The sequence below is a fragment of the Micromys minutus genome (genome assembly GCF_963924665.1).
Source record: "Micromys minutus genome assembly, chromosome: 11".
In the NCBI taxonomy this organism is placed as follows: domain Eukaryota; kingdom Metazoa; phylum Chordata; class Mammalia; order Rodentia; family Muridae; genus Micromys; species Micromys minutus.
This window is the reverse complement of record NC_137980.1, coordinates 29,335,412-29,346,519: the sequence shown is the minus strand read 5'-3', so window position 1 is coordinate 29,346,519 and position 11,108 is coordinate 29,335,412.

Sequence of the window (11,108 nt, the reverse complement as noted above, 5' to 3'; positions counted from 1 at the left end):
CCATTCCCTCTATTTTCCTATTAAAACCCCTATTAAATATGCTTAGAAGAGAACGTGTCACTTTGTAAAAAACACCCATCTTGGCATGGTATTACTTTTTGCCATCTCTGAAAATTGACATGTGACCAAATCATTTCACTTCTGGTAACAAAGATATATGGTACGGCAGGTTCCTCCACTGCCAGGAAGGCATAATCCAATTTAAGAGAGGCTCAGAGAGAAAGAATGGTGATAAATTTCTACCTAAATGGCTTGCATCCACATGAGCTCATAGAAAGTCCTCACCTTTGTGAAGTTCGGAAGTAGAAACACAGGGAGCTGGAGTTACTTCCCACTCCAGACTTATTGGAGACTTGAGACTCGGGTCAGAGCCTCAGAATCAGGTCTAGGGTATCTTGCCCTCAGTCTTCTGGCCTCCATTTCTTAGGCGCATAAAAAGCACAAAGATCAGAACAAATCACTTTCAGTCTTGCATTTTACCTGGGAAATGCCATCAACCCTTTTATGTGCATGGCCACATGGGCATTTAGAACAATTTCTAATAAAAACAATCACTAACATTCGCCCAGGAGAAAGTCATCATTATACAATCTAAACATTTCTCGTGTCCCACTGGTTGATTTGAAGAATCGGTAATAAATCATTTTGCACCGTGGTAACCAAATATATCCGCTTCTGTTTATTCAGTGGTCTCATTCTTGTTTAGAGGATGAATTTGGAGTTACCATTTTAAAGCCCCCATCCTGGCTGTGTGCCAACTCTTATTCCAGATTTTGCACTAATTAATGCGGGGGTTTTCTTTCTTTCTTTCTTTTCTTTCTTTTTTTTTTTTTTTTGACTGCAGATATGAAGGTGTTAGAGCCAGAAAAGAAAAGTGTCTGCTGTTGTGTTTTCTCAAACTTTCTCTCTCTATGAACCCATTCTGATAGATCTGCAGGAAGAGATTTAGTTGCAGGTGGCAGAGGTCAGTGTCTTGTGTATTCAATGTAGTCAATAATAAAGTCAGGACTTATGCTGGCCGAATGTTAATAAGGAGGCACAAGGACCTTGGAAAGTCATTATGTCTGGTCATTTGCTTCATGATATTACTCCAGCTGGCTCAGGAGGCCAATGCAAGGAGACTGTAAAACAAGTATCAAGGAAAGGCCGGAAAAATAAGGCAAGGATTGAAATGCTGTGTAGATTGTAAGATTCCGGGGATGCGGTACAGCTCAGCAGAAGGACAATTTTTAAAACCTGGTTTTTATGTAGCACAGGAAATAGCATTATTCCCAACTGAAGGAAATCTGGCCTTTATCTAAATGTTGGTTTTAAATACTGGATGAGCTCCTACCGACCCTAACTGTAGGTCCTTCAGGTGAAGTTAATCTCATGCAACTAGTAATATTTCTGTGGAGAGTACTTACACATCATTGCCTCTGGGCAGACAGACATGGGAAGCTTAGTGGGGGTGACTGGCTTAGGAAGAGCACGTCAACATAAATCACCACCCTTCTCCCAGCCTCTAAATTTTCTCTTAAAATTTATCTCTTCTCAACGTGAGGCTACACCATACCTGTGCATTTAGTTCAGGTGTGGGTTTCTGACATTATATCTTTGTAATCTGTAATACCTCACTCACGAGACAGTCATGGACTCGTTAGACTCAGAAGCCATCCAGCACTAGTTAGCCATTGCACAGGAAAACAGTAAGCTTGCTCCTGTGTAGTGACCAGGCCATGGATGGTTCTCAGAGAAAACATCTCAGTTCTTCAGGGGGCATGATGAGATCACTCCTCCCTGCCTGTGGCAGCCTTGGCTTCACCAGAAACAATTCCAGAGATTCAGATTTGGACTTGGTTGTTCATTGCTCAATAGCCTTTTTGTTGCCAGAATCTGCAGCTCTGACATACACAGATATGTAACAGATTACATATATGACACTTCAAAATATATCACACTATGTCAATTGTTTATAATGTATAGTATATGTGATATAACATGAAGATACAAAAATTAAGAGTAAATGTCTTTAAATACAAAATACAAATTCACACAAATATTTCCAATTTAGGGTTTGGTTTTTAAAGTATTTTTACTTGACCATCTATATTACAGCTTTGCTTTTAACTTTTTTAAAAATTAGGAACCTTGTGAGAGGATGTGTGTATGTGTGTGTATATGAGTGAGTGTGTGTGTATGAGTATGTGAGAGTGTGTGTAAGTGTGTGTTTATGTATGCGAGTATGTGTGTGACTGTGTATGTGTATGTGAGAGTATGTGAGTGTGTGTATGTGTGAATGTGTGTATGTGTGAGTATGAGTGTGTGTGTGTGAGTGTGTGTGTATGAGAGTGTGTGTGAGTGTGTCTGAGTGTGTGTAAGAGTGTATGTTTGAGTTTGTGTGTGTGTATGTGTGTGTGTGAGAGTGTGTATATGTGTGTGTGTGTGTGTGTATTGAATGAGTATGTGTTATGACTATGATCCCAGCAGAGGTCAGAGATATTGGATCTCCTGGAGCTAGGCTTCCAGGTTGTTGTGAGTCACTTGGTGTGCAAACTGGAAACCAAACTCAGCTCCTCTGCCGGAGTTGTTCACTGTCTTGATGGCTGAGCCTTGTCTCTGGTCTCTTGTGCAGTTTTAAACGGTTGTACTGAATCTGTGTCATCAGACGGCAGCACAGCATAGTCTGCCTTTCACCCTCACTTACTCTTACCCTGCAGGCATCTGTGCCTCCCATCATGTCTCCAGTCTCCAACCAGTTTGCACATTGAACTGTGTTCTCCAGGAGCCTCTGCAGGAGAAGAGAACAGTGGTTACTGAATGATCACTTTTGTCTATCGCCTGTGCAGTCAAAGATCAGTTTTGGCGGACAAACACATCTTTATCTCGCATCTTATTCTTTAATATTTAAAACAATTTCTCAGTTTTCTTTTCGCATCAAGTGCTATAGACAAGGTAATAATATAATCATTATGTAAGTTATATAGTCTTTAAATATTGGCTCCAAAATAATTTTTTCTTGAAATTTCTTACTAGATTATTCCTCACTTTCTGTTACTCCGGGTTTAGATTTTCAGGGATAGAGCAGTTTGCTGCTTTAACAACTTAGCTAAACACAGTATTCAGCTCCCACCTACTACCTAGAATCTTCCCCAGCCTGGTTTTTTGGTTTTGTTTTTTATCAGGTTTGCAGTACCAAACACAAATTTTCTCCTGAGGAGGATGCCTGAATTCCAACCAGAAAGCAGTTGGTTTTCCCCGTAACAGTTGTGTCTCTGTTATATAAAGTGGGTCCATCTTCCCTGGAAAGTTGGACTCAGAGACTCGGTGTGCACAGGTGGATAGTCCATTGATGTCTTTCCCCTCAGCACCATCTGACACTATGAATGCTCCCCATGGAGGGAGCTTCCAGCTCTGTTGTAGCTTGTTAGCTCTGTAACCTTAAGTGTAAATGTATGGCGTCTTCAGCAATAGCAAACTTACACACATAGTTCTGGTGAACAGCCAAAAAAGAATGACGGGAGTCTGTGTGGTTTGGGGGAGCTTTGAGGCTTCCCTGACCAAACAACTCAGTAAGGGGTGTCCCACCTTGGGACTAGGGATTTTGTTTAAATATTCACGAGTTTAAAAAATTTATTTATTTTAAATTGGATATTTTATTTACTTATATTTTAAATTTTATCCCCTTTCTTGGTTTTCCATCTTCAAACCTCCTATTCCACCCCCCCTTACCCTGCTTCTATGAGGGTGTTCACCTACCCACCTACCCAGTCACCTCCCTAGCATTTGTCTACACTGTGAGCAACATTTCCAACCATGTAGGGATATCCTTTAAACTATTTTTAAGTGAATTATATTTTTATATTTGATTACAAGATATATGTTTTCACATGGATTTTTCACATTTCTTTTATTTTGGTTAAAAGCCCCCTTCAACATACATTCTTTCAATGCCTATTTGAATGAGATAGGCCCTTATACGTTTATATATTTGCATACTTGGTCTCCAGTTGGTGGAACTGTTTAGGAAGGATTAGAAGGTGTGGTCTTGTTGGAGAAGATGTGTTACTTGGGGCATCAGGCCTTGAGATTTCTAAAGTCTACACCATTCCCAGTTCTCTCTCTCTCCCTCTCCTTCTCCCCTTTCCTCCTTCCCCCTCTCTCCCTCCCTCCTTCCCTCTCCCTCCCTCCTTCCCTCTTTCTCCCTCCCTCCTCTGCTCTTTCTGAAAAAAGCCTTTGGACAGCCTTGTTACTATTGTTTTACTTGTCTTTACTATCATAACAACTACCTGAGATATAGACCTTCATAGTCTTCTGTTGCTTGCTTGAGTGTAAATTTCATTTTGGGAAAATGTAGGCTAGCCTTCTTTCAGAAGTGTTTCAGCTCCACAGACCTCCCTCATGATGGCATAGCAGCTGGATGCTGAGATGTCTTGATGTTTCCCCCATCTACTTTTTCTCTGGACCACTTCCTTACTTTGCCTTCACTTCTTGTTCCTTTCTGACTCAGATCTTGGTTTCTTCCTGGCAGGATAGCCTCTCCAGGAGGAGTTTCCTGATTGTTCAGTGTCTCGTGTGCACTCATAAGTTCTGCTCTGGCTTCTTTGTGACCTTTTACCCATTTAAGATGGATTATACAAACTCTTGTTGTCTACAACTCTTGAACTGACCTAAGGATACTTGTTCTGGGAGTCATCCTGGTCTTGGTCCAAAGAGATCGCTTGTCTCTCTTTTGCTCCTTTCTACACTCACACTGGCATTTTGCTCATCTATGATAATGGTTCCTTGCCCTTATTGCTTGGGTTCATCTTACCTGGACATTTTCATTGTTTTTATGGCTAATACATGTATGGTCTATGAGTTTTTCCTGTGCTCCCTGGTTGTTTCATTGCCATGGACAAGCTGGAGATATTTTACACCGTCTACTGCAACTGCAATCTCTTTGGATATGTTAAAACAATTCTTTTGAAGAATAAATTACTTTAAAATCTTCATAAATATCTGTGCTGGGAAAAATGCCTTTCACTAGTAAATCAGTCATATCTGAGGGAAGTGTCTGGGGAATCCATCAGGAACTAGCCTGAGCTGAAGTGATATTATATACACTAGGGTCTCCCAGATGTTTCCTAGCCCACTTGGGTTGGATTCCCAATGCTAACTTGTTATTTAATTTCAAACTATGTTGCCAGATCTTTTTCCATGCAGACACACTGTAACTACCTAAACCATGTTGCTTAATGGACTAGCTATGAGTTCTGGCAACTTTTACTCACCATCTATAACTTCGTGATAAACTTAAGATTTATTTAAGCTGGATACGTGTGCAGTAACTTTTATGCTTTACAAAATTGGGGTGTGAATGCATGTTTAATCAAGAGGGAGTCTTTCCTGGCCTTGAGGCAGGCATGCACATTGTAGGGTATTTGGCAGCATACCAGGTTTCTACCCACTAGGTGTCAGCACTATCCCCCCCGTTGTGACACCCCAAAAAAGTTTCCACATGAAGAGTTTCATAGTGGGGTAGAATGGAGTGGTGAATAGGGGCTGTCTCCTATTTATAACCAATGGTCTAGGAGGCTTCACACACCACAGTGAAGGATAGCAGAGGGGCGAGGAATTGTTTATCTAAAAAGTCACACAGTTATTCAAAACTGTGATCTAGACTCTTCTGTAAGACATAAATACAAAGCGTGGAGCATTACATGGTTATGCTTCATATTATAATACTGAATGCTTGAGATTTGGGGAATCAGAATTTAGATTTGGTCCTGCAAAATTAATTTAAATTAATTTAAAATTTAATTAATTTTAAATTAATTAACCTATTAATTTCACATCGTGTGCTTCACTTTGGCTCTTGGAATGCATGCTGAAAAATACCGACACATCTTTGTACTTTGGAGAAAAAATGGAAATAGTTCATATAATTGGATATATGGCTAGTCAGATATTTTGAGGTTGCCTTCTCTTCTGGAATTTTCTTTGATGGACTTTGTTAAGATGAAGGAAAAGGAAACATTAACGATTCACTATCACTAAAGAGTTCTTGGGGGAAGCAGCCAAGCTGACAAAGGAACACGTGGCTGCTGGCATCCTTTTAAGCAGTGGGATGACTCCTAAGTCCGATTTGGTAATGCTGTTATCACCATCTGTGGGAGATTTATGACAATATATTGCCTCAAATCTTCTGACATTGCTAAGACAACTGACAGAAATAAAGATGGAATAGAAGGAAGATATGTATAATGTGTAGGTTTAGCAAAGATTACTAACTCTTTGTTTTACATTTAAAACATAATTATTTATTCACTTTATAACCAAATATTAGCCCCCCCTCCTCCCAGTATCCCCTGGTTGTCCACCCCACATCCTCCCACTCACATTAAGTCACTTTGGCACTAGGTCCATCCTCTCCCACTGAATCTAGACAAGGCTGTCCAATCAGGGGTACAGGATCCACAAGCAGGCAGAGAGGCAACAGGTTCAGGGACAGCCCCTGCTTTAGCTGTTTGGGGACCCCGTGAAGACCAAGCTGCTATGTACGTGCCAGGGCTTAGGTCCGGCCAGAGCGTGCTCTTTGGTTGGTGATTCAGTCTCTGGGAGCCCCCAAGGATTCAGGTTAGTTGTATCTGTTAGTCTTCCTGTGAAGTCCCTGTCATCTTCGAATTCCTCAATCCTCCCAACTCTCTGAGCTCCATCTAATAATGTTTGGGTGTGAGTCTCTGAAACTGTTTCCATTGTCTACTGGGTGGAGTCTCTGCCAAATTATTCTTAACGGTAGTAGCTTCTTTTGATATTTAGTCAAATTTTTCATATCCCCCCCCACTGTTTTGAGACAGGGTCTCTCTATGTAGTTCTGGTTGTCCTGGAACTCACCACATAGAGCAGGCTGGCCTCATTCACAGATATCTGCCTGCTTCTGTCTCCTAAGTGCTGGGATTTAGGCCATGAAGCACCATGAGCAACTCTACATTCATTTAATGTTTACTTTTTCTGAACACTGTAAGCATAAATATACTAGAAGAAGAATGTAGTGAAAACTTTCATACATTTGCTGTGATAAAGTTGACCCAATCTTCACAGTTATTTTAATATTATTGAGCGATAGAGATGTACAAATATGTTTTTTTCAACAAAAATTTTCTTTACTGTGATCATTCAAGTCTTTTAGGGGAGAACCCTTTAAGAGGCATTTTTTCTTTACTTAGAAAATTGTTCACTCTTCATGTGAATCCAATACAATATTACTTAATTTTTTGGTATATTTTTTGTTTTGTTTTATTTTTTGGCTTTTCAGGACAGGATTTCTCTGTGTTGTAGCCCTGGCCATCCTTCTGGAACTCCTTCTGCAGATCAGGCTAGCCTCAAACACAGAGACTCACCTGCTTCTGTTTCCTGAGTTCATGTATGTATATGTGTGTATGTATGTATATGTGTATATGTATGTATGCATATATGTATATCTGTGTGTATGTATGTGTATGTATATGTGTGTATGTGTGTATCTATGTGTGTATATATGTATGTGTGTACATGTGTGTATATATGTGTATATGTGTATGTATGTGTGTACATATGTGTGTATATGTATATATGCATGTATATATGTATGAGTGTATGGGTATGTATGTATGTGTGTGTACGTATGTGTATGTGTATGTATGTGAGTATGTATGTATGTATATATGTATGTGTATATGTATGTATGTATGTGTATATATATATTGCATGCATGTGTGATTATTATCTCATATGCCCCTTAAGTAATTTCAGCACAGGGGATTCTTATCCTTATTTTCTAGATCTGGAGCTATTTGACATGATAATGACATGCTGTTACTGGGACTGTCTCATTTACAGCTCAAATGGGACTTTAAAAGTACTGACAGAGTGTCCAGTGTTAGCAATAAATACTTACCTTGTAGCTCTCTGTTAACATTCATTATTAAATCTTTTATAGATTTAAAACCCTTCAAAATGATATCATCAATTGAAACTCCACAGGAAGTCTAGTTTAAACAATGCATGGGATGTAATAAATGCTAAGACGCCTTTGTTAACTAAACTGACTTGTAAGGTGACATATATATCTCAATGAGTTCTAAGTATTAAGAAAGACAATGCAGCTGCTATAGGTTGGATGTGAAAAGTCCCCCAAAGGTCCATGCACTTAAAGCACAGTGCCAGATATGTGCTGTTGGGCAGTGGTAAGAACTAAGGAGCAGAACCCAGTGGGAGACTTCAGGTCACTGAGGATGTGCTTGGAAAGGGACTCTGGGACCCTGTCCTTGTCCCCTCTACCCTTCTGGACACAAGGCAAAAGGTTTCATCATGTGCTTCTGCTATACTGTGCTCTCATTTCACAAAGCAGAGGCCAACCAACTAATCCTGGACAGAAACTCCAAAGACTGTGAGACAGAAACAAGTGCATTTGCTAGTAATTTGCTTAGCTAGTTGTTGTAGTAACAGAAATCAGACCAATACAGCAGTAAAGAACCAAAGGCCATTCTCTTCTCTCTGCTGTAAACTTATGTTCCTGAGTTACCAATGACTGGCCTTTGCTGAGACCCTCAGCAACATTCTTGGCATGTCTGAATTGGGTCACTGTACCCCAGAAATGCTCACTAGAATCAGTCACACTGGAGGCAGGTCTAACTCTAATGCCTTCCATATGAAAGGTTCCTATGTGGGGTCCCAGGTTGAAGACAGAAGCGCACAGCATCATTTTGAATTATCTGGAGGACCTTGAGAGAGGGCCACCATTCTTGGTGTTTTGGGAGAAACCATCTCAAAAAGTAAGAACCCTGAAAATTAAAGAGCTATGTGTCTCCAATGTGGAGACTCTTCATTAATATTCATGAGACCTGCCTCAGTGCTTCAGGCTGAGGAGCTGTTTTCCCATTGTCAGTGTAAAAATCTATGTTCAGGTGCTCTTCAGGAATTCCCATTGAGTTATGAAAACTAATTTTTTTCATTGCATTTATTGTGCAGCTCTATTCTGATGAGCGTGTGTCAGAGAGAAATAGGAGAGCTTTGCACTTTGCTTTTTCCGTCTTCAATTTCAAGACTGGTTCCCTCATGCATTTGAGCTACAGAAGAATCTCTGGTTCTTAATATGTGCAGTTGTGTGCATTTTAACAAACTTTAAACTTCAGAAATTATGCCTTCCTCTACTGCCATCAGCTAACTGCATGCATGATAATGGAGAATTGAAGTCTCAGCAGGGAGAGAGAAGCTCCTGTATAGCAATTATGCCTTGGAGAGAGAATTTAGCTTTTCATCAAGTTACTGGTAAGCCTGAATCTCTGTCTGGAAATGCAACTCATTTCTCTGCCTGACTACCACATACTTCTGGAATATTAAAAAGAGTGAGAAGGTGTTTTCTTTCTCTCCTCTACCTCCGTCATCGATAGAAGTCAGTGTAACTCAAGAGGATCGATGTTGACAAACTTAATACGATGAGTTGAGGGTGGGTGATTTTGCAAAGGGAAGGAAAGGGAGGCAGTGTCTTCATTTCCTGAGTGGGAGATTATCCCGTCATAATGCGCTTGCTATTTATTTATTATTTATTTATTTTGGTAAAGCGTTTGGAAAAATCATAAAGTACTAATTAGATGTTAATACATGTGCATATAAATTGCTTAGTTTTAATATAACTTGAGTTTTTCCCTCAGGTCCTATGGTTGTCCTTCACAGGGTTCCAAAACAGGTACTCATGGTCACTAAAAATGTTCATGCCCTTTCTTCTTCACACACACTGAAGTCAACCACAGGACTCCACCCTGTGACTGCCTCTTGGGACTTGGAACAAGTTGGTTACAGTGGTCTCCAGGTATTTTCAGTGCATATTGGAAAATTCTTGATTACCCACTCATCAAGGTGACTTGAAAAATCACTGTTGAAGTGAATCAACGCCCTCTGTTCTGTCATGCAACATTCTAGCTGTTTCATCAGAGACTACATCATCAACACTCCTGTGTGCGGCCTGTTGTCAGTCATTAACTATGCAAAGAGATTGGCACATGATTTGTCCCTGTTAGAGATGGGAATGGGCTCCCTCTCACAGAACTCTGACTTTGCTGGTGGCAGCTTTAGACTTACTAATTAGGAGTCACTGACTTGAGGTCACATCCTGGGCTTGCTGCCTGGTGACATCACCTTAGGAAAGGTTCCTATTTCCCAGTGACTGAGCAGGAGGTACTCAGAATGCATTTTGACTGAGTGAATGATTTGTAATCCTTGTTTTATTTTCCTAAAATAGAACAATAACGTGTAAGTAATAGCACCGTTGAAGATGCCCTTTGGCAAACCTAGAAAGGTAGGAGAGTGCTTAGATGTCTGACACACGTGCTGTGTAATAAACAACTGTTGTTTGCCTGTCCTTTTTTTCTGCCCTTTGCGGATTCATACTTAGAATTTTTAAATCTATGGGTGATCAGCATGTAGTATTAGTGTACATTACATTTGTGTAGCTATCTGTCCATGATAATTGTTTGAGTTTGCCATCATACTGAACACCTACCAACATTATCACCTACCTTTTACAGATCAGATGGAAACCTGAATTTCAAAAAGAACTTACCTGAAGTTATGGCAGACACCAAAGTGCGGCCAGAGCTAGGTTTTCTGACTTGAAATCTGTCTGGCTTTGGATAGTGCCTGCTATTTCCCCATTAGTGGGAATTTCTGAAACAAACCAAGCATTTCTTTATCCCCACAGCCCGGTTCCTTTGATCAGACAAAAGTGTGGAGACCAGAGTCCGACGCTGTTGTGAAACTCCCACTCGAGGACATTTAAGTTACCTTTTTGATCTCTGCTATTTGTTTGTGACTGGAATGAGGAAAACACAGGACTGAGAGGGAGTCCATTAGGCTGCAGCTGTGTTTGTGTTCGCAGCTGTTCCTGTGCACACAGGGCCATGGGGAGACACCCTCATTGGGGGACTAGCTGGTCTCATAGTCAGTAGATGGCTTTCAGCTTAAGAATAACACTTTCTCCTTTGTGAGCATTTGGGGACTTGCTGAAGCATGAGAAGGTTCAGAAGAAACCTGAAAGACTTCAGACAAGGAGCCTTAATTTCAAAGCCTTAAAGTCTTCATTAAAAAGAATAGATGTACGGGGCTAGAGA